General features: G+C 37.4%; 1 protein-coding gene across 1 annotated transcript in view; it reads left to right on the top strand.

Annotated features, from left to right (window-relative positions):
• The first annotated feature begins 2303 nt into the window (after window positions 1-2303).
• Window positions 2304-21939, top strand: part of LOC129283106 (zinc finger CCCH domain-containing protein 13-like) — a 38510-nt gene continuing 18874 nt past the window's right edge. The window contains exons 1-2 of the mRNA XM_064114706.1: window positions 2304-2850; window positions 3919-3999. The gene's annotated coding sequence lies outside the window, so the exon portion shown is untranslated. The remainder of the gene's footprint in view (window positions 2851-3918; window positions 4000-21939) is intronic.

The following is a 21939-nucleotide window of genomic DNA, read 5'->3' on the forward strand; positions in this document are numbered from 1 at the left end:
GGTAGTCTCGGGTAGGTATCGGGCCAGCCCCGGTCCACCAATTCGTAGATGTAAACGCACACAAGCTTTCGAACGTATCTCGGTCCGTTCGCCAGCTGTCAAATTACGTCAAAGCGCGCGCTATCCCCTCCCAACCCTGTCGTTCTTTGAATGTTTTGCGGCATGTGAATTGTGATTGATAAACTCTTTGATTCTGATTTGTGATTGATAATGTCTTTGATTTGAGTGGAAAGAAGGAAGCATTTTAAACGTATCCTTTTCAAGTAGATCATATCTTCAACGACTGCTGGGATCATCAGCATTCTTCCAGAATCTCGGGTAAAGGTAAAAAGTGTAAAGAGTCGTTTCGACTCTCTCTGGAAATGATTGGCACATGTCCCACCCTGTCATTTCTGTGTAGCAGCCGACGAGTGTAACAAAATGTAAACAACTTCAATTAGCGCGCGCAAATTATTCAGAGCCTAGATCGAGAGCGCCCATTGGTGTCAGCAATCGGATACCGCTCGAAACCGTACCGATAGGGGAGGGAATGAACGTTGTGCTGTAACAGACCACATTTCGGACTCGGTCCGTTCACGAAGCTAATCCACCAATAATCCAGTCAAGGTTGCAAGTGGACTCGGTCGGGTCTCGGGTAGGAAACTTTCAGATGTAACAGGGGTCTAGATTTTCATCATTGTCTCTCTTACTATGAACTCAGAAGTGGCTACATGTACATGTAGAATATGTATACTATGGAGCAGTGCATGGTTTTATGGTTTGTTTCCAATTCTTCTATAAAATGCCTATTTGTCGAATTGCCAACTTGTCTTCTATCATTTGGTCTATCATCAGTTCGTCCAATATCCACATGGTGTAATTGCCATTTCGCCCACTCACCATTTCGTCTAATAACCAGTTGTTCCAATAGCCATTTAGTCCATATACCATTTGGTTTAAGCATGGACCAACAACTCTGTCAGAGTAGTAGGTTCATGGTTAAAGTTTTTGACTGTGCAAAATGAATGAAAATTAAATGGATATTAGACCAACTAGTTATTAGATGAAGCGATGATTGGACCAAATAGTTATTTGACCAAATGGTAGTTGGACCAAATGTTGATGGACGGAATGGCATTAGATTATTATGAAAGTAGACCATGTGGTGAGTGGACGATTTGGCAGTAGACGCATTGGCAATTTACCATTTTTTCAGGGATGAACAAATTCCTTTGGTATAGGCATTAAACCTCAGTACCAGGTCCTTCGGAGAGGACCTTAAGCCGTCGGTCCTCTGGTTGCTTGCTTACAAGCATTAATGCTTTCTTAGCAATCAGGTAAAAAAATCACCACCAATTTCACCAATTTCAATAAGAAATCTATTAATAACAATTATTACAACAGAATCTCTCATTTTCATGGGTTTTTACCTGTACAGACTGGATAAACACAGTGAATGCATAGAATGTATGTAATTGCATAATGTTATCCATATTTTCCCCAAAAATATCAGGTGATTATATTCTATAGGCCTATAAAAGCTTGTGCGATCAACCAGTCAATCTTCAGGTTAATAACAACCTGGGTCAATAATAAGCTAAAGCGTGATGATAATACAGCTACCAGGGATGACACATTCATGTGCGATGAAGTGTGTCCAAGCGGCCACGCACTCACGAAAATAGACTCGCCAGATAGTCTCTCATCTTCAGACCCATTTTCATGTTTGTGATAGCAAAATGGTATGTGCATACATGTTCATGGACACGGATTAGGCTTTTAATACCCAAAGTATTTTTAGTTTTTCTTTTTGCATATTGCATTTATATTATATTATTATCAAACAACATTCTGTAAATGTCTAATATATTTTTTAACATGGAAGGGTACATGTAAATATAAAAACATGTACTGTAGTCCCTATGACTTTAATGCTTTCATCCATTTATCACTGGAAATCTTCTTTTTTTTACCACGTTTTGTTGTGTTCTCATTTTATGGCTCCACACACCAAAACCAATGGATTAGTAAAGTCATTAAACATATGAAAATAAAAGCGTTCACTTTAAAAGTACCGGGACTGGGAATGTTGAAATAATGAAGAGACTTGTCTGACATTTTAGCTGACATACAGTACATGCAGTCTGTCCGACAATCCCATTGAAAGAATGCTTTATCAATAGCCAAGGTCCAAGGGTAATTGTTGGATCAGACATCTTGCTGACAAAAATATTGATGTAATGCTCCTTTGAACGTGGTTGAAGCCCTCATGAAAGGTCTGAAATTTGAGACTAGCTGTCACCCTATTGGGTTGATAAATAAACTCCAGTGACATGTCCCTCTTACTGTACACAGACACACACACAGATTGCTCCATTCATGGCTACTAATAACGCAATCGCCAAGTGGCCAATGCCATCAATACAGGGCGCACGCCGCGAGTCATTATTATTCCCCTGTTGGTTAATGGCAAGGGGTTTCCCAAACGTAAACTTGGAAGCAGATATAAGCAGGTGAAGACTTCGAGGGACGATCAGATACCACTGCGATACCACTACTTGCTAGTATACTGACTGCTGTGACTGTCGGTGAACTAGGATTTGTGTACCACATAATTGTATAACTGTATTTTTATTTAAAATCTTTTTACAAATTATCGAACAATTACCGCACTGGAATCTGGATGCCTTCTTTTTGTGAAAATTTGTGAGCAAGATAGCAAGACCTGGAGAGTTTACTGTGAATTTCTACTTTTAAAGTTAAACTGACTATTGTTTTGAACTGTATGCTAATATTGAGACTCTAATTTTCAGGATCCTATTATACTGGATTAATAGATTTTTTTTCTTCAGATTTTGAGGTTGAATTATGGTGAGTGGATTGTAAACTACATATACGGTATCCATACTTTTTCCAATCGAAGATTAAAACAGTAGGCTATGTATGATTTAGGAATGAAGAGTGTATGATTGTAATAGGTCTGCCTCTATTGATGTAGGCCTACCAGAACATAGCCTGCAATACATATATGCTTTGTCATGCTCATATACCTGTATATTACCTATGAAGGCCTATACTGTATGCCTCGGTATCTCTTCTCTGCCTTTGTTTCCATTTCTTCACAAGTTTTTACCCTTTTTTTGTTTGTTTAGTTTCTTTATTTTTATTTTTTCATTAAAAAAAAAAATTGTTGTTTATTTTTATTTATTTATTCATTTGTTTATTTATATATATATTTATTTCATTATTTGTTTATTTATTTATATATATATTTTTTTAGGGGGGAGGGTATTTCATTTGATTATGTATTGTACTTCTAGTTCAATCATGGTAAAGTGTTCACCATGCATGTACATGTAGGCAAACGATCGTTATCTCTCCTTTAAGCAATACTGTACATACATGTAGTTTATGACACTGACGGTTGGTTAAAAAAAAATTGGATGATATCTTCATCTAAGTTACTTTGTCTGGGATTTCTTGGTTATTTAATTCCAGAATATTGAATACCATATTCATGATTTACTTCTGCATAATGTATGTACTTGTACATGTACATAATATGTATAACTTGTGTTAATGTTATGTTAATGTTATATGTTATACCGAGGTTGTTTTACCTGACTGCTAAGAAAGCACGAATGCCTGTGAGCAAGCAACCAGGGGACCAACGGCTCAAGGTCCTCTCCGAGGGACCTGGTAATGAGGATAAATGCCTTACCAAAGGGCACTAGCGCACCACTTTGGAATCGAACCCGGGTCACCGGAATCCGAAACCCCCGCTCTACCGACTGAGCTATCGCGCCTCCAATATAATGCATTTTATATGTACATGTAACATGAAATGCTATTTTTAACTTCAATCAAATTTTGTATTTAGTATGATGTAATTGTATAAACCACTATACTCTGTATTTTTTTTCTTTGTTCCAATTTCAGAGTCAAGATGACTTTCCTATCAAAGTACCACTCGATGTGGATTGACCGTAAAGTTGAGGGCAAGAAAAGAGAAATATAAATGTAAGTACAATATTACAGAAATTATTCATTTCATTTCATAATGTGCAAGGACAGGTACTTTTGTTAATAGTCCATGCTTGCTTAATAGAACTTTAGAAGTACTTGCAGATATACAGTCTGATGCCTTAATCCTTGGTTTAAAAAGCTCTACTTGGATATAGAAAATCCCCCCAACACTCAAGAATATGTATGGGGTGCCAAAGAACTGGGGGGGGGGGGGGCTGCAGTTTCTTCCACTTGTATGTAGGCCTATGTTCATCATGTAGATCATATGAGTTTTAATGTTAATAAGAAAAAGTGTCTGTTTTTCCTCTATAAACCTGTTACTATAAAGTATAAACAAGCGTTGATTTTCATTTTTATTTGTATTTCTGACCGCGATGCAATGAATATATTTGTTCATTCGCTCCATTCAGACAATGTGGGTTTTTTTTACCTTGAACTTATGTACATGTACAATGTACATGTAGCTACATGTTTGTGTTTCATCTATTATTAGATTTTTTCCATCTGTATACATGTACATGTGTAAATTCCCTGTTTTGCATGGATTTTAAAGGTATTACAAGTTAATAATTGTAATGATCTACTTGTTCTTGTTCACGATACCATGACATTCTGAATAGATAAGGTGAAAATTTATTCCAAATTTGCTGATGTAAAAGTGTGAGGTTTTTTTTTAATTTGAATTTCCTCAATGCATGTAGGCCTACAATGTACATTGTATTTTTGTAGGCCCTACTCTACTACTGTACTTGATCTCAGCAAACCTTTGATAGCCAAGTTCTTTGTTTCCCTTTTTTCCAGAAGATACATTGTAGTGGAAAATGATTTTAATATGCATTGGATTGGCACCATGATGACACTCCTACAATTGTGGTTTATGGAGGAGGGGGGGGGGGAGGGGGGGGGGGGAGGGGGGCACTACATTCATGTATACATTGTAGGCCTAGACAATTATATAGATGGACATTTGAGGGGATAAGAATAGGTAAGAGTTGCGACTATGCAGGCCCAGCGGACAGGTGCAATTAACTCGGCCAATATGCCCGATTTGTTTTGAATTTTTTAACATTCGTCCACGCACATGGAGACTGCTAGAGTTCATTTTTTCATGAAAAATTCATTGGGTTATATGTTCGCCGTATGTGAACGAAATTTCCTCTGATTTTCAGGACAAAAATGATAATGTTCTATCCTGCAAAAATGGTATCAAACAATCATATAGTTTTAATTTCTCGCTTACTTTCATTTTCGTTGTCTCCAAAACTATAATACTTTCAAACTTTTTCCAGACATACAGTGTATCTTCTTCTTCTGGTAACAGTACAGGCCACCGTCTGGTGTATGGTTGTACTGACTAAACCCCGCATTGAATATTCATGAGATTTGCTGTGCATATTCATGAGATAATAAAAATCATGAAGAGATAGTGTGTGGGGTGGGTTGTCGGATGGGGTGATCATGAAGAGTGATACATAGAGCAAAGAACAGGGAGAGAGAGATAGACTGAGGCCATTCTCATTACGCTTTCTAAAACTAGTTTACTGGAAACCGATTCAGGAAACCACTTTGGAAGATCGCTTTGCTAGCATTCCCACTTGATCACACGAAAGTGGTTTTCAAAATCACTTCACGTAAAGCGCTCTTGTTGCTATGGAAACGCTCTCAGTGGGGTGACACGTTTCGCGCGAAATTCAAAACCGCAGCATAGGCATTCTACACCTGTCGTGTGGAGTAGCGCGCTCAAATGTGCGAAGATCGCTTCCCAAGTCACGCTTGTGTCCTCACTTACGCTAAAACCAGTTTAACGAGGCAAAGTGATCTTGAAAACTACATCGCGAGGTGTTTTTCCAAACTGGTTTGGAAGATCGCTTCCAAGACCGCTTCGACCGTTCTCACTACGCGTTAAACTAGTTTCCACTAAACTAGTTTTCAGTAAACTAGTTTTAGGAACGTAGTGAGAACAGCCTCCATGAGACAGAGAAAGAGGTAAAGAACAGAGAGTTCATCAGAGACAGTGAAATGGGAGACAGATGTAGAGGATTGAAAAAGAAAAGTTGAAATCACTGGGAATAAAAAGAGAACAATAACGACAGACAAACTACATGTAGTAAACCTGCAGCCGGACAGACACAGTCGGTGATCTAGAGACAGACATCTGAGGTACTTGACCCTGATAAGGAAACACCATCGCTAACAAACAATCCAAAAATAACAACAATGGAATGAAAAATAACTCTACCAAATCTCCCATCCACTAATCGACATTCCACCCCCCTGATATCACTCTTTGTTCTGGTGGTAGTAGTCATCCTATTAATTAGGGGATTGTTAATATCATTAATCGCCGATTGGTCGTTGTATCGAGATGATAGTCGACGGGACCGGTCAGATTTGACCGCGAGTTGCATTTGGCGGTATACGGGTGATTGATGACTCCTCCCGCAAATATTACACATTTGTTGACCATGTGTTTTGATGGGGCTCTAATTAATGTTGTCTGATTGTTGGTAGATTATAGTCTACTGCAACCAGACCAAGAGAAAGAGAGCCGTAGTTGGATGGTAGTCTGTGAGCACAGGCTCAAATTTGATGCATAAACAAATTCAACCTTGTCAGGAGTGAAGAGTAGCCTCTGAACTATCTGTACATACATGTCTGTAGGCCAACAGGTAAATTGACAATTCGTCCACTGCCAACTCGTCCAATACCATTCCGTCTATCAACATTTCGTCTAACAACCATTTGGTCCAATATCCATTTGGTCCAATCATCACTTCGTCTAATTATCATGTCGTCTATCACCAATGCGTCTCATAACCAGTTGGCCTAATATCCATTTCAATTTCATTCTTTTTGCACAATTACCACTTTAGTCCAATTCGACCGAATGGTATATGGAGTAATGCCCATTGGACAAACTGGTTATTAGACGAAATGGTGAGTGGACAAATTGGCAAAATTTTAGACCATGTGGATAGTGGATGAATTGAACTGATGGTAGACCAAAGGACAGTAGAGAAGTTGGCAATTGGACGAATTGGCAATAGACGAATTGGAAATAAACCGGCCTACATACTGTGGAAGCAGCAATAGCACTGAACCTACACAGTCTTAGCCTACTATTTCAGAATTTGCATTGTGCTCTTTTCATGAAAACCAAATGTCTGTGCCTGCAGGTGCAGACTAGTTGGATTGAGTATGTAGATGAAAGGAGGGGTTTTTAAAGAAATGACTTTGGAGAGAATAAAGGTAATGTAGAGGAGCTAGAAGAAGAAGAGAGGTTAGGATTGGAGAAAACAAGCGAGAGAGAGAGAGAGAGAGAATAGGGATGAGGATAATGTGCCCTACTTCGTAAACTGGTAATAAAAAGGAAACATAAGCTCAGTCACGGTATAGAATAATGATGATAACAGAACTGTTCTTACAAAGGTTCACATCAGAAAACCTGAAGGAGAAAAGATGAAGGAAAGTTGTTGGAAATGCTTTGATTTATTAAAGCATGCATCTTCATCCAGACTGAAATTGTACACAGGACATCATGCCCCTTTCATTCCAAACAAAAGGGCTTTCCCTCTTTCATTTTCCTTTTATACCAATTTCCACCTCGCCCAAGCGATAGTTTCTGGGAAAGCAGCCGCAAGATTCCTCGAAGGCGACCTTGACCAAAGTTTTCTCTCACGCAAATTCTTAGAAATGGGCAGATGTGCTATTGGGGGCAGAAAAGACAAGTGTTGAGAGAGAATGAGAAAGAAATGTGGACAGGGGAGTCGGGGGGGGGGGGGGGGGGAGGGGTATTCATTTTTTATTTTGCATTTTAAATACTATCTTTCATTTTGTGTCAAGCACACATTTAAGTGTACCTGTATTTTTGGTGATTGTTCCAGAAAGATTGTAGGCTTTGTTGATAACCAAAATTATTTATTTTTGAACAGGATTTTGTACACTCTAAATTCCAAGGATTTAAGATAAATGCAAATCGGCTGTGGATAGTGACCAGCCGAATGTTGGATTTGTTAGGATTAACTTTCAAATCTCAAAAAGATTTCAATTGAAATCTTTTAGATTTATACATGTATAAAACTAAATCTAATATTCAGCTGGTTACCATTCACAGCCGATCTGGATTTATTTTAGATCCTACAAATTTAGAGTGTAGGTGATCGAATAAAAAACATTTATTAATTTAAAAAAAGGGATGTTTATTGGTCATTGATGCTGAATTTAACCTGAGCTTCAAATTTAGGAAGGATACAAGGGACTTCATCACCTCACCCTTCTCACTTCCTGAAGTGGCAGAAAAAAAACCCAAAAGGGACTCATGATTGATACAATTACACCATGTAAATAGTACCTCTTCAATGGCACAACGCTGCCTTCCGGCTTTTAGCCTAATGGGTACCAAGAAAGCATGTGCGGCTGGACAAACAACAGGGGGCGTTAGAAAGGTCAAGTAAGGTCATTGAATGACTGGTCACTTGTTATTGGCAATGACGTAATTAACAAGCATGGCCATCAACCTGGCTTGACCATGGGATGATGTCATGGATGTGGAATGCCCATTGTCTAGGATGGGTTGTGTTTGTTTGTGGAAGAGGGATTTCCTTTTAATGAGGCATTACGGACTCTGGCAGCTTTGGCAGCATTAGGCAGCACGCTCTTTGCTGTACACTTTGCCTAGTCCCCGTGGTGATTTGGAAAGTATTTTTTTATTCTTATGAATAATTCTTTTCTGAATTCCCTTGTTCCCTGTTTGATCAGTGTTTATTGAAAATGAATCATTGTTTGTGCTTCATTTGATTAGTTTTATACCTTGGTCACATTTGTTCTACGGCGGCCGTACGGCGAGTCGAAAACAGCCGTTTTAACATTTTTTTGTACCAGCTACATATAGATGGTTTAAATAAAAATGAATAAAACAACTGTTTTCGACTCGCCGTACGGCCGCCGTAGAGCAAATGTGACCATTGGTATTAATGTCATATTTAATATTCTTTATTTCTGGCTTTCTATCAACTCTACAACTGAATACCTGACATGCATTTGTATATAAACTATTCTTTTTTTATTTTTTGTACCATACATTGAACCTCTTTCTTCTAGTTCTTGTCTCTGCCTGTTCTGTCTGTCTGACCCCCCACCCCATCACTTCCTCTCCGTCTTTCTTTCTCCCCCTCCCTCTTCATCTTTCTCCCTCTTCCATCTGTATCCAGGGCTCCACACTAACCCTTTTTTTCTACTGGTCCAACCTGTTCATGGCGGACCAGTAGAATCCAATTTTTTTCTCAAATTTTTACTGGTCCAAACCCAAATTTACTGGTCCCAAAATATAAATAAAACCATTAAAAAAGTTTATTTTGCTGTCATTTATTGTTTTTATTGCCCCCCCCCCCAAAAAAAAACAACATACAACTAGTACACACACACAACATAATTCGTGAGAGTCATTTTTATAATTTACAAAAGACAAGAAAATATCATTTGTATCAGCTTGATATATTTTTTTACTGGTCATGTCGGACCAGTAAATCTGGCTACTTCTGAAAGGTTACTGGCCCGACAGCAATTTTTACTGGTCTGGGACCGTCGGACCAGTGCCAGTGTCGTGTGCTGCTGTATCTCTTCCTCTCCCTCCTCTTCTCTCCCTCTCCATCTTCTTTCTCCTCCCTCTTTCCTCTCTCCATCTTACTTTGTGCTTTTTCGCTACCACTCTCTCTCTCTCTCTCTCTCTCCCTGTCATTTTTCTCAGATGTCTGATTTTCGCCTTGATTTTCAGACCTCACTTGGTGCCACAAATCATCTAACATTAATGAGCTTGTTGATGTCATTTTTTTTTGGCTAATTACTAATGAGTCATAATAATGCCTTGGTGATATGTATGGGGAAGCACTCAAGTGGTTTTTAGCCATTTTCAGCCATCTGCTCATATATTCTGTTCTTGGGGAGAATGATCAAATATTTAATTTAGTTATGTTGATATTGGGGGAAAATACAGTATTACCAATTTCCAGTGCCATTTCTCTAGATTAATTGTGTTTCACAAACTAAATACCGTAAGGCCTTCATGTATGTAAGCTACGTACATGTTGGCGGTATTGGTGGTGGTGGTGGCGAATTTTTATATGAGAACTATTTAAAAAAGCTTGAATGCATGCATGTATTTAAAGGACAAGTCCACCCCAACAAAAGTTGATTTGAATAAACAGAGAAAAATCCAACAAGCATAACACTGAAAATTTCATCAAAATCGGATGTAAAATCAGAAAGTTATGACATTTTAAAGTTTCGCTTAATTTCACAAAACAGATATGCACATCCTGGCTGGCATGCAAATGAGGAGACTATGAGGCTGTTCTCACTCAGTTCCTTAAACTAGTTTAGTGGAAACTAGTTTAGTGGAAACTAGTTTAACGCTAAGTGAGAACGGTCGAAGCGCTCTTGGAAGCGCTCTTCCAAACCAGTTTGGAAGACCACCTCGCGATGTAGTTTTCAAGATCGCTTCGCATCGGAAAAGTGGTTTTAGCGTAAGTGAGGACACAACCGTTCTTCGGGAAGCGATCTTCGCACATTTTGAGCGCGCTACTCCACACGACAGGTGTAGAATGCCTATGCTGCGGTTTCGAATTTCGCGCGAAACGTGTCTCCCCACTGAGAGCGTTTCCATAGCAACAAGAGCGCTATACGTGAAGTGATTTTGAAAACCACTTTCGTGTGATCAAGTGAGAACGCTAGCAAAGCGATCTTCCAAACTGGCTTTCTGAACCGGTTCCCAGTAAACTAGTTTTAGGAACGTAGTGAGAACAGCCTCTATGACGTCATCCACTCACTATTTCTTTTGTATTTTACTGTATTACATGAAATATGAAATAATCTAATTTTCTCCTCATTGTCAAGTGAGACAATGATTAATTCCTCCCTGAACATGTGGAATTAGCATCGTTCAATACTATATGGTTCAGTCAAGTTGGTCCTTATTGTCAAATCTATAAAAAACGAAATATTGTATAATTCAAACACTAAAAAACAAAAGAAATAGTGAGTGATGGACAACATCGACTGAGTCACCTCGTTGTGCATATCACTGTTTTGTGAAAAATAAGCGAAACTTTAAAATGTCATAACTTTCTTATTTTACATCCGATTTTGATGAAATTTTCAGCACTATGCTAGTTTGATTTTTCTCTATTTATTCAAGTCAGCATTTTCCTGGGGTGGACTTGACCTTTAAAGGAGAATGAAACTCTTGGAGCAAGTTAGCTTTTGTGAAAGCAGAAAAATCAAAGAATAAGATCAACAAAAGTTTGAGTAAAATAGGACTAGCAATAGAAGAGTTATGAGCATTTGAATGTCGAGATCACTAATGCTATGGAGATCCTCCCATTGGCAATGCGACCAAGATCTATGATGTAACAGATGAACAACTCTCCCCTTTTGGACACTGAAAATATACCCCAAAACATCTCTTTTTGCTCATTCTAATCATATGACAAACGATTCATCAATGATATAATGTTGTGAAACCTCTGTACTTGTCCTCTCATAAAGAGAACACCTCACCTTTTGATAGACTCTATAAAAGTGAGAATATAAGTGAAATAAGTACTAAAGTAATGAGGGAGTTGTACGTGTGTGACATCACAGATCTTGGTCGCATTGCCAATGGGAGGATCTACATGGCATTAGTGATCTCGACATTCAAATGCTCATAACTTTCTTATTATTCATTCAATCTTCCTCAAACTTTCAACAATATGTTTCTTTGATTTTTATCTTTGATATGGATTCAGCTGGTTTCAAGGGTTTCATTCTCCTTTAAAAAGCAAGCAACAAGAGGATGTATCATGGGGTTAATTAACAAAATTGTGTATTAAGTGTTGGAAAAAAATAATGATTTCAGAGTGATCATTATTTTCTTCATAACTACGATGTACTCCTTTAATAATAATTGTTGCAATTAATTCATTCTATCTAAAACATGACATAGTGAGAATTAAATTCTAGTGTATGAGTGACCTGGTATGATGTCCATATTAAGCTTCTCACATTTTTCTCCACTGAAAGAGGCATGAAGTTATTTACATGTAGGCCCTACTATATTTATCGCAATATCAACAATAAGTCAATAAGATACTAACATTCCATTAATCAAGTATTTAGCAAGAGGGATAGAGCATGAGAAAAATCAGACTGAACCGATTGCTGATACACTTCCGAAAATGTCGATCACATTAACCCCTTCAATCCTAATTAGCTCTTTGTGACAGTCTGTAACACGCACAAAACATCATCCAGTGTTGAAAGGGCTTGTGCAGATGCATTCAAGATAATAAACCTCTCTTCCTCGTAAACAATGGGGGCGTATGTCCCCAAGACAAGTGTCATGTGATCTTCCATTGTCACGTACGACCTTGAGTCATGCTCTCTGACTGCTGTAGCTATTGTCCTCCTCCACTCTCCTTAGACCAGTTGATGGGGATTGTTATGGGTGTCTGGCCGGGCTTATGCAATAACTCCCCTTTCTTCATCTTGAGTTAGTCTTCCGCCCCAGACATTTTCTGATGAATGCTTCAAGGAGGCGGTGGAGTGGTGGAGCTGATTTTATTAGATTGATCACATACAATAATCTGTACAATCCATTGTAGAATATCAGCCTAGCGATCAATCACTGCGCTTTATGTTGCAGGCCTAATATACATGTACATCATAATACTCTACATGTATTGTATGCATTGCTTGGTAAAAAAATTCTTTTTACTGCACTTTTTCCATAGCAACCCAAATTGATTATGACCCGAAAAAAAAGAAAGAAACAGCAAAATAATGAATACATATACAGTCACAATGAACATCCTCAGTGGCTGTCTACAGGCAAAACAAAACAAATATTTAATAGTCCTGGGGCCCGTCTTACAAATAGTTGTGATTGATCTGATCAATCGCAACTATGGAAAGCCAGCAAAGTCAACATATACAATGCATGTTTGCTCGAATTTTTTTTCTAGATATGAATGTACATCCATAAATTCATTGATTTCTTGACAGTTCGGTGTGTTCTCCTTTGTTTACAAAGGACATTTTGCACATTTCCTGAAGAAAAAATTATGACACTGATGGATTTTCATAGAGTTACGATTGATTGGATCAATCGTAACTCTTTGTAAGACGACGCCCAGAAGTGTCTGTCTTGTTCTTGGTGTCATTGCATAGTCGTTACTTCAACCGCGGGATTGACCTCAGTAGCTGTAATCGAAGATGCGATCAGTTGGGGGGCTCACGGGTGTTGAACCTTGTTCATCCATTTCTTCTTTTGATTATAGACTCTCGTTTAAAACGGGGGTCAAGTGGTTAATTCACTTTAAGGTTTACTGTCTTTAAGGTAGTCTGTACATCATGAACATGAAATGAGAAAGTGGATCTGCTTTAAAGATCTATGCATTTTTCTCCAAGAGGTGACAGAGGGGGGGGGGGCACTTGCACTGTTTCTTTTCCCCCAAATGTGAAATTTTCAGTAGGCCCACCCATTTTTTTTGTAAGGCTGGTGAAACAGTGCAATGTGATTGGGTCGTCATAAGAATCTGACTCATCTCTTTCTTTTTTTTCCTGAAATGTTTTTTCTGAATCCATTTTTTCACCAAACTCTGATCCTTTACTGTCTATTGCTAAATGGACTGACCAATCAAAATCAATGTTACACATGCATTCAATGAAAAATACTGGCCAGGAATCAATCAGTTATGTTCTTTGATATTTGCTATTCATAACTAAGCTTTGTCTTACGGAGCCCATTTATGTAGGGCCTATGTTGTTTCATACGGCAGTTGTCTGTGAATGAGACTATTCAATTTTAATTTGTCTGTTATGTAATCACCCAAGGTTTCCATCATCATCATTACACTTTTGAAGATGAAGTTAGCTCTCTCTCTTCCCACCGGTATTGATCTGTTGCCACGAGCGGAGACAAGAGAGACATTAATGTTCGCAAGTAACGCCCTTGAATCGCCAACGTGCTACATAATCTCAACACCGTGTACGTGATACAGTTTCCCCTTGGTCTATTAATATATAGGGCATCTGCTGGTTATGGTCATTTGACTTCTAGCAAGTTGTTCCAACTGTTATACATCCATGTGCAGTGGCCATTATGCGCAGACGTGACTGACGAACCTGGAGCCGTGGAATTAAAGCTTTCAAGTTGACCGATGTTATTCTTTTGGTTTTGGTTACAAGATCAAGTTCACACCAGTGGATTATGGTAAAGAAGATACATGTAAAACAGGAAGAGTTCTTCAGAGAGCTATTTGCCTCGGAAACCACTGGTTCTGCACAAAATTCTTGTTGTTAGATCTCCTCCTTCGAACTGCAGGTTTGATAACAGTTTCCTGTAAACGTGAGCATGGTTTAGTGTATACCATAACATCCGACCAATACCATCAGAGTTGGAGTATTCATCACCTCAAAATCTTCACATCTGATACATGTAGGGAACTTCTGCAGTGTAATTTCAACAGAGCTTGATGAGGCAACTGGTCTACAGCAAGGGTGTCTTTCGAGAGTTTGGAGTATTTCTGACAGTTTCATTCCGAAAGTAGAACTTGGACTTTTTTTAAATATTATTTTTTAATACAAGGAAGTTTCCTCCCATGGTTTGGTGATACAGATCTTGTTTATGCTTACGTCACTAGATACAGTTCCCACAAATTCTAGATGTGAACTATGTAAATGCCTTCGCCGTTGCATCATTGTTCTTTGAAGGATGAAATGGTTATCATGAATTCCTCAAAAAAGCAGTTAAACAGAAAGGAAAGGAAAAGGGAACGTCTTTAGGTTGTATATCACCCACGGTCAGTCTCACATTAGACATACTTCTTTTTTGTTATTGTCTACATGGCTTCATTGTTCAATGTCCTTTAAACAGCTTATTGATCAATACCGCAATGCCAAATCGTCTTTGTGGCCATACTGAATTGGATTTTCTGCAGAGACATGAAGCATACTCTTGCATTCTTACGTTGGAAGGACTAGTGAGTGGACGTCTCACCCATTTGGACCATTGTGAAATACGAGGAAATTATATCTTGTGATTTGTACTATGTGGAATAAAGAAGTAATGTGAACAGATGTGTTTGACCTGCTAATGGGAATTTATGATAAATATGCTTTAGGATTATGGTCCAATGGATATCTGCAGCTTCTTCCATTTTATATGCAGTGGTGACCCGACTGAAAAATGATGTAATCTGGAAATAATCATACTTTTATAATAGTAAACATACTTAGAATCAAAAGGAGGATTGACTTTCAAAGTCAAGTATCTTTTTGTGTGTTTGGTCTAAATTCATGACCTACGAAGACAAGGACCTTGCCTGAGGGGATCCCATGTAGTATTCGTCAGGTGAGCTTGAAAATGTGGATCATCATACATGTATCCAACCTATCATACGTTTACAATACCACACTGCCTTCGTGGTTCTTGGTCTAAATTCATGACCTACCAAGACTAAGACTAGACTGAGGACTTGCCTAAGGGATACCCTATTCTTCAGTCAAGCTCGCCACTCTTGATCATCATGTTATCGAATAAGTCCTATGTTTACAACACCACGCTGCCCTCGTGGTGCGGGTCGTTGAGGCCGAAGGAGCTGTTGAAGGTGACCGAAACCCCGGGAACATTCATCGGTCTCAGTCTGACCGACAAACTCCATTTCCAGTACATTGTGTCGTCGGCTGAACCACTAGGTAGGAATACTAGGATATTTGTGTCTCTTTTTAACTTGTTTTTTTTATTTGTCATACATGCACATGAAGTATCAACAGAATCAAATGTTGGGTCAGGGATTCAATGACCATTGCTTATCAGGCAAAAAAGATATCATATATCTTTTTACACATACTCAATATCATACTTTTTTCCTGAAGGAAATTATTTTTTTTCTTTGTTTAGTTGAAAATCATGTAGTAACCTAATTTAATAATGAATATAATTCTCAGGTTAAAATGTCTCATAGAGGTGATTTCAAGCATCAGTAGTAACTGACTTAAATCATGCTAACAGAAACTAAAACAAAGTATAAACAATAAAGATAAGTACTGATTAATTCCTGAATAAATTCAAAAATTGCCTTCGACATGGTATGTACATGTATGAAGACTTCAATGTGCAATTTCTCCCTATATTTGTGGCTTTTTTTGTAGTAGTATTTGCATTGTCTACAAGGCTTATCTTCCACAATGTCTATTATTTGTGAATTATTACAAAGAAACAACAACAAACAGACACACCTTTGGAAAAAACAAATAAAAAAAAACAAATATAGAAAAACGAATCACAAACAATATTTAATTGTCTGAAGAATAATCCACCGTTTTTCCCCTTGTCAACAATAATTGTCAGTCCAATGGTCTCATTTTTCACAGCTTAATATAGCAAACTGTCAATCAATTAGGAAATCTTTAATAGATCCATTGTCTACTTGTTTATTGCAATGTAGTCACCTGAATGGAATTTACAAAACAGCAGGGGGTTATGAGTGTTAATTGCACTGTTTTCATCACATTACATCTAATGCCAAAAGGTAGTAAGTCATTATTGAACAAAAAACAAATATTGTTTGTATTTTCAAAGTAGGACTAATTAATAGATTTTTAGCGCAAGTCACTTAATAAAACATCCATACACTTCAAACGTTATTGCAACACACCAGCACTGTATACATTGTACATGTTGCTTATTTTACAGGAGTTTTAATATAAATTTATCAGTTGCTTCCTTCTGTGATTGTAGGGCACAATTTTTTTTCCTAAATTTGTAGTGTTTGTTGACAACTCTGGACAGCAATTGCAGCATCCATGTTTTTGAATTTCGACTGTTTGAAAAACAAGGGAATCATAATATTTTTCACTCACCTTGTTTTGAAAAACAACTGTATGAGTATTTGATTCTTATCAAGTTATAAGCAGGGACAGTGATTTTCCGTTTCAAAAAATGGCCTTTTCCGTTTCAGAAAATCTCAAATTCCGTTTCAGCATGTCAGAAAACGGAAATTCCGTTTCCCCGTAGACTTTGTACACACGGAAAAGTGACAATTCCGTTTACACATTGAATAGCAAAATCACACTAGTCAAAATTTGTATCTGCTACTGTACCAACAACACAATAGAATCCTTTCTAATCGGATCTATGCGGGTGCATAAAATATTTTTATGAACCCATTTAGCATGCATACATCCTCACCTTTCACATTATTAGCATTATTTCACGGTGAAATGATATTTCATCGATAATTTTGGGGGTTTTTGGACGTCGTTATCATCAGTCAACGGCTTTTGCCAATCCGCCATCTTGGATTTTAAGACCACGATATCGTGCTGTTACATCTTCAAACGTAGAGGGCAGCAACACACGACCGTGTAGTTGAACGATATGTGTGCATGTGAAGCCCAACCTGGCCGGCCGCGCCAGGTGCGGGTGCGGGGTAGATTCGAGTGTGCTGATGTCGAGTGCAGTCACGATGTGTGAATTGTCATGATAGTAGCGAAGTGAGATCGTGTTTTCTGGGGTTTTGTGGCCATTTAATATTCACATTTTGTTGTGATTTTGGAGTAATTTCTGTTGCTATTCTGTGTATTTTGAGGGAGAATACGTTTTCCGTGATTTTCCGTTTGAAATGCCACTTTCCGTTTCAAAAGGCAGTTTCCGTGAATTCCGTCCGTTTTCCGCGATCGCGGAAAATCACTGTCCCTATATAAGCGACAGGGAATGTTTTTGAATCAGCTTACAAATGGTTTGAGCATTACTTTACATTTTACACAGTGTCAAACTGTCAATACTGGTAGCCTATTTCTACATGTAGAGTGACTTATTATTTTCTATAAATGAAGTGGTAATGTGAGGGATTTGAAGCTCTGTCAGACAAGAGGTTTGCTGATATGGGCTTACAGTACATGTAACATGTATGTCAAATTTCTGCAAGTCATGAAGCAGGCCATATCAGACATCTTTATATCATGTTTTCTTTTTGGTAAAATGTGTTTGGTTTTGAAAAATTCCCATTTTGATTTTGCATAATCCCCATTCCTAGATAAACATGGAAATCCTACAGTTTGCATTGTACACTGTCTAGCTGGGACGTGGTGTTTGTCTGGTTTTGTTTGCTTAATATCAAGCTCAGTCAGTGTAAAGCCCAAAATCAATATACAGATCGGGAAATACATCTGATGATGCATATTAAATGCTACTACATACGCTAATATTTGGTGTCCGAGAAGGAGGCACAATGTATGTATGTAGATTGATGACTATTAAAGAAATAAAGGAGAAAAAAAAAAGAATATACATTCAGCTTTATGGTACACCCATACGTGTGTATCAGTCATGGTTCATCCATTGTGATCAGTTGTGTTTGGTCAGTTGTCTTTTGGTCAGTGGTCACTCATGTGAATGGAATTTTTACCAGTGGTCAATATTATTAACAGATTCTGTTGCTGAAAGATAATGCTATATCAATTAGTCTATGCTGATTTGTTTTTGTGACTTCGAGACATTCCATTTGTATTACATCACTAATTAAAAATGTCGGACTTAAAGGAGAATGAAACCCTTGAAACCAGCTGAATCCATATCAAAGAGAAAAATCAAAGAAACATATTTTTGAAAGTTTGAGGAAGATTGAATGAATAATAAGAAAATTATGAGCATTTTAATATTGAGATCACTAATGCCATGTAGTTCCTCCCATTGGCAATGCGACCAAGATCTGTTATGTCACACACGTACAACTCCCTCATTACTTTAGTACTTATTTCACTTATATTCTCACTTTTATAGAGTCTATCACAAGGTGAGGTGTTCTCTTTATGAGAGGACAAGTACAGAGGTTTCACAACATTATATCATTGATGAATCGATTGTCATATGATTAGAATGAGCAAAAAGAGATGTTTTGGGGTATATTTTCAGTGTCCAAAAGGGGAGAGTTGTTCATCTGTGACATCATAGATCTTGGTCGCATTGCCAATGGGAGGATCTCCATAGCATTAGTGATCTCGATATTCAAATGCTCATAACTCATTCTATTGCTAGGCCTATTTTACTCAAACTTTTGTTGATCTTATTCTTTGATTTTTCTGCTTTCACAAAAGCTAACTTGCTCCAAGAGTTTCATTCTCCTTTAATGTTTCTAGGTCTGTACATTTGGTGATTTCAAGTCCGGTTTTGGCGTTGGTGTTGGTGTTGGAAGCACGATTTGGATTGCTTCCCCTGGCTCCAAAACCTATTCAGAGTTTGTAAAACTGATCCAGATCACATTATTGACACCGTAACATTTTGTAGTGAGTGACTTTTCGGGACTATCTTCATTTTATGTTTGGTGTTATACTCGTGTAAGAAATGACATAACACCAACACCTAAAGGTCAACACTGAACTTGAAATAACCCATTATATTAAAAAAATATTAAGTATAGAGGGGGATGGGGCAGGTTCAAACTGCCATAATACTTCAAATTACTTGTGTATAGACGTGTTTAATATGTTTGCAAGTCTTAATGCAATTGCCTGAAGAAAAAAAAATCAGCTGTCATTATTTTTGGGTGAAACATCACATCACACTCTAAACTGGGTATGTGAGATATGGATGACATAATTTAATATTGGAAAAACAACAAATTCAAATATTGTGTGACATGCCCTTAAAATTCAGTTTCAAGAATTTCATACCAAAGTGCCCCCCTTTGCTTCGGAAGTTGGGATAACTTCATATGCATGAGTGCATGACTGTATTAATATGGGATTCCCCCTGTTTGTAGATGTTATCACATCCTTGTTTACATGTACTTCATGATTGAAGAGGGATTATGGACCTGCTCGCTGCTTTCAGAAGATAGTTTCATTTCCGATTTCAAACAATCATTTTGATTTGCCTTTATATTGATATTGTTGTTGCCGTGCATAACGTGGAACCAATCACTTCCGAACTTTGAATTGGATATTTACTGCCTTCAGGCGGGTTCAGAGAATGAATTCAAAGGAAGGACACCAATCTGCCCTCAATAAAAGCCACATTTTGCCTAATTATCTGTAAATTATTTGAAATTATACGAAATTTACATTGTCCATCTCTTCCACCCCCTGTAATCATGAATGAAACAGTCTTTGATGAACCGTTTAAAATGTGATTTTCTTTAATTTCAACTGTTTTTCTATTGCATCATCTTTCATCTCTATTAAAATCTCTACATTTCATGGAAAAGTTTTGACTTCATATTCTGTTCACTCTACGCTTTAACAAGTACATTTAATTTAACTGAAATTGATTTTCATAACACATGGATTACATATTGCCATGGTAACACTCATGACACGCAAGGTGCTACATAAGCACTTGCCTGATTGCCCGGGGCAAGTAGAAGTTAAAGTCGGGCAAGTGTTTTTGAGTAAAGACCAAAACTACTTGCCTGAATTGGGCAAGCAAAATTCTCACAGTAGAATTACCAAAATTAGGGTCGATATATAATATCGACCCTAATTTTGGTCGTGGCGGGCAAGATAAAATCACTTTGTAAAAAAAATGCAAGAACAAGATACATCAGTTCTGGTCAAAAGAGAGAAAAAAAGGTCAATGGTTTTATAAAACCGCAATATTTTCGTTTGAAGAGTTAAAACTTTTTATTCAAGGATTTTTTCGGGCAAGTGAAATAGATTTTTGGGCAAATATATTCCAACTATTTAAAAATTTACTTGCCCGACATTGCCTCTATAAAGTTATGTAGCACCCTTACACGTATCCCAGAATTTTCTGCTTGTGATTTTAGCACGTTATTTTTGTTTTGTTCTACTTTACATTTTGATTGAATCATAAAGTGTCAGTAACCTTGAAGCCAATTGAATGAAATTGTAATTGACAATTTCTTGCAAATGTACATATGTAACTTCTTCTTTAAAAATGTTTCCTTTGAAAAGTTCATCAAACCATATCAAACCATATTTTTCTTCAGAACAATTTTGAAAGCACCTTTTAATATAGCTCTGCTTCAGGTGTCTATAGAAATCAAAAGCCTGTCAATTTTCTACATGTACACCCACTGCAAAAAACAAGGAAAAAAAGAGGAATAATCTGTGTTGCCAATTTGCAATAGTTCAGTGGCCTTTGATAACGTCAGCATCCTCGTACACACATTATCTTTAGATTACATGCACCAGTAAACATTATATGATATCAAGGTTTCAAAGAAATTTAATTACCGTTCGCGAGATTGCAGTATTTAAAAGCAGAGGATATTGATAATGTCTCATTTTCAGAAATCATGCCTCTGACTATTGGAACATTTTTTAATTTTGGTGAAATTTTGGGATTCTGTTTGTCATTTTTGATGATGTTCGGTAAGCATAATAATTTGATTACATTTATATTCATATATGGAAAATGCCCTTTTTTTAAGAAATCTTTTTGGGAAGGAGAAAAATATTATTTACAAGTATATCTTCTGTTTTGGGGCTTTATTTGTTTGTTTGTACATACATGTAAACAATTTCAGATGTTGAAAATGTAAAGAAAAAAAAATTATGGTTTGTATAATTACACGTATGTACATGTATGGAAAATGATTATAGATGGATGAATATTTGCTACATGTAGTAAGCATGAAAGAAAATTCTGAATACTGTATAGCAGCCTATTTCCCAAGATTATTTTGTCCCCCAAATCCCACAAAATCGATGTGCAGGGGGGGGGGGTGAAATGACGATAATGATACTTGACTCTTGGATAGCACCTATACAGTGTAGATCTATACATAAAGTTTGTATGCTGATTCAACAGATATTATTGCATTGCTCTGCTATCATGCTACTCAATGACCTACTTAAAGTTTTAAATTTGATACAATCACATTGACTATAATCCTGCTGTCTTTTTATTAGCCATTTAGTGGCCTATAATTT

Source organism: Lytechinus pictus, unplaced genomic scaffold (genome assembly GCF_037042905.1).
Source record: "Lytechinus pictus isolate F3 Inbred unplaced genomic scaffold, Lp3.0 scaffold_20, whole genome shotgun sequence".
NCBI lineage: Eukaryota > Metazoa > Echinodermata > Echinoidea > Temnopleuroida > Toxopneustidae > Lytechinus > Lytechinus pictus.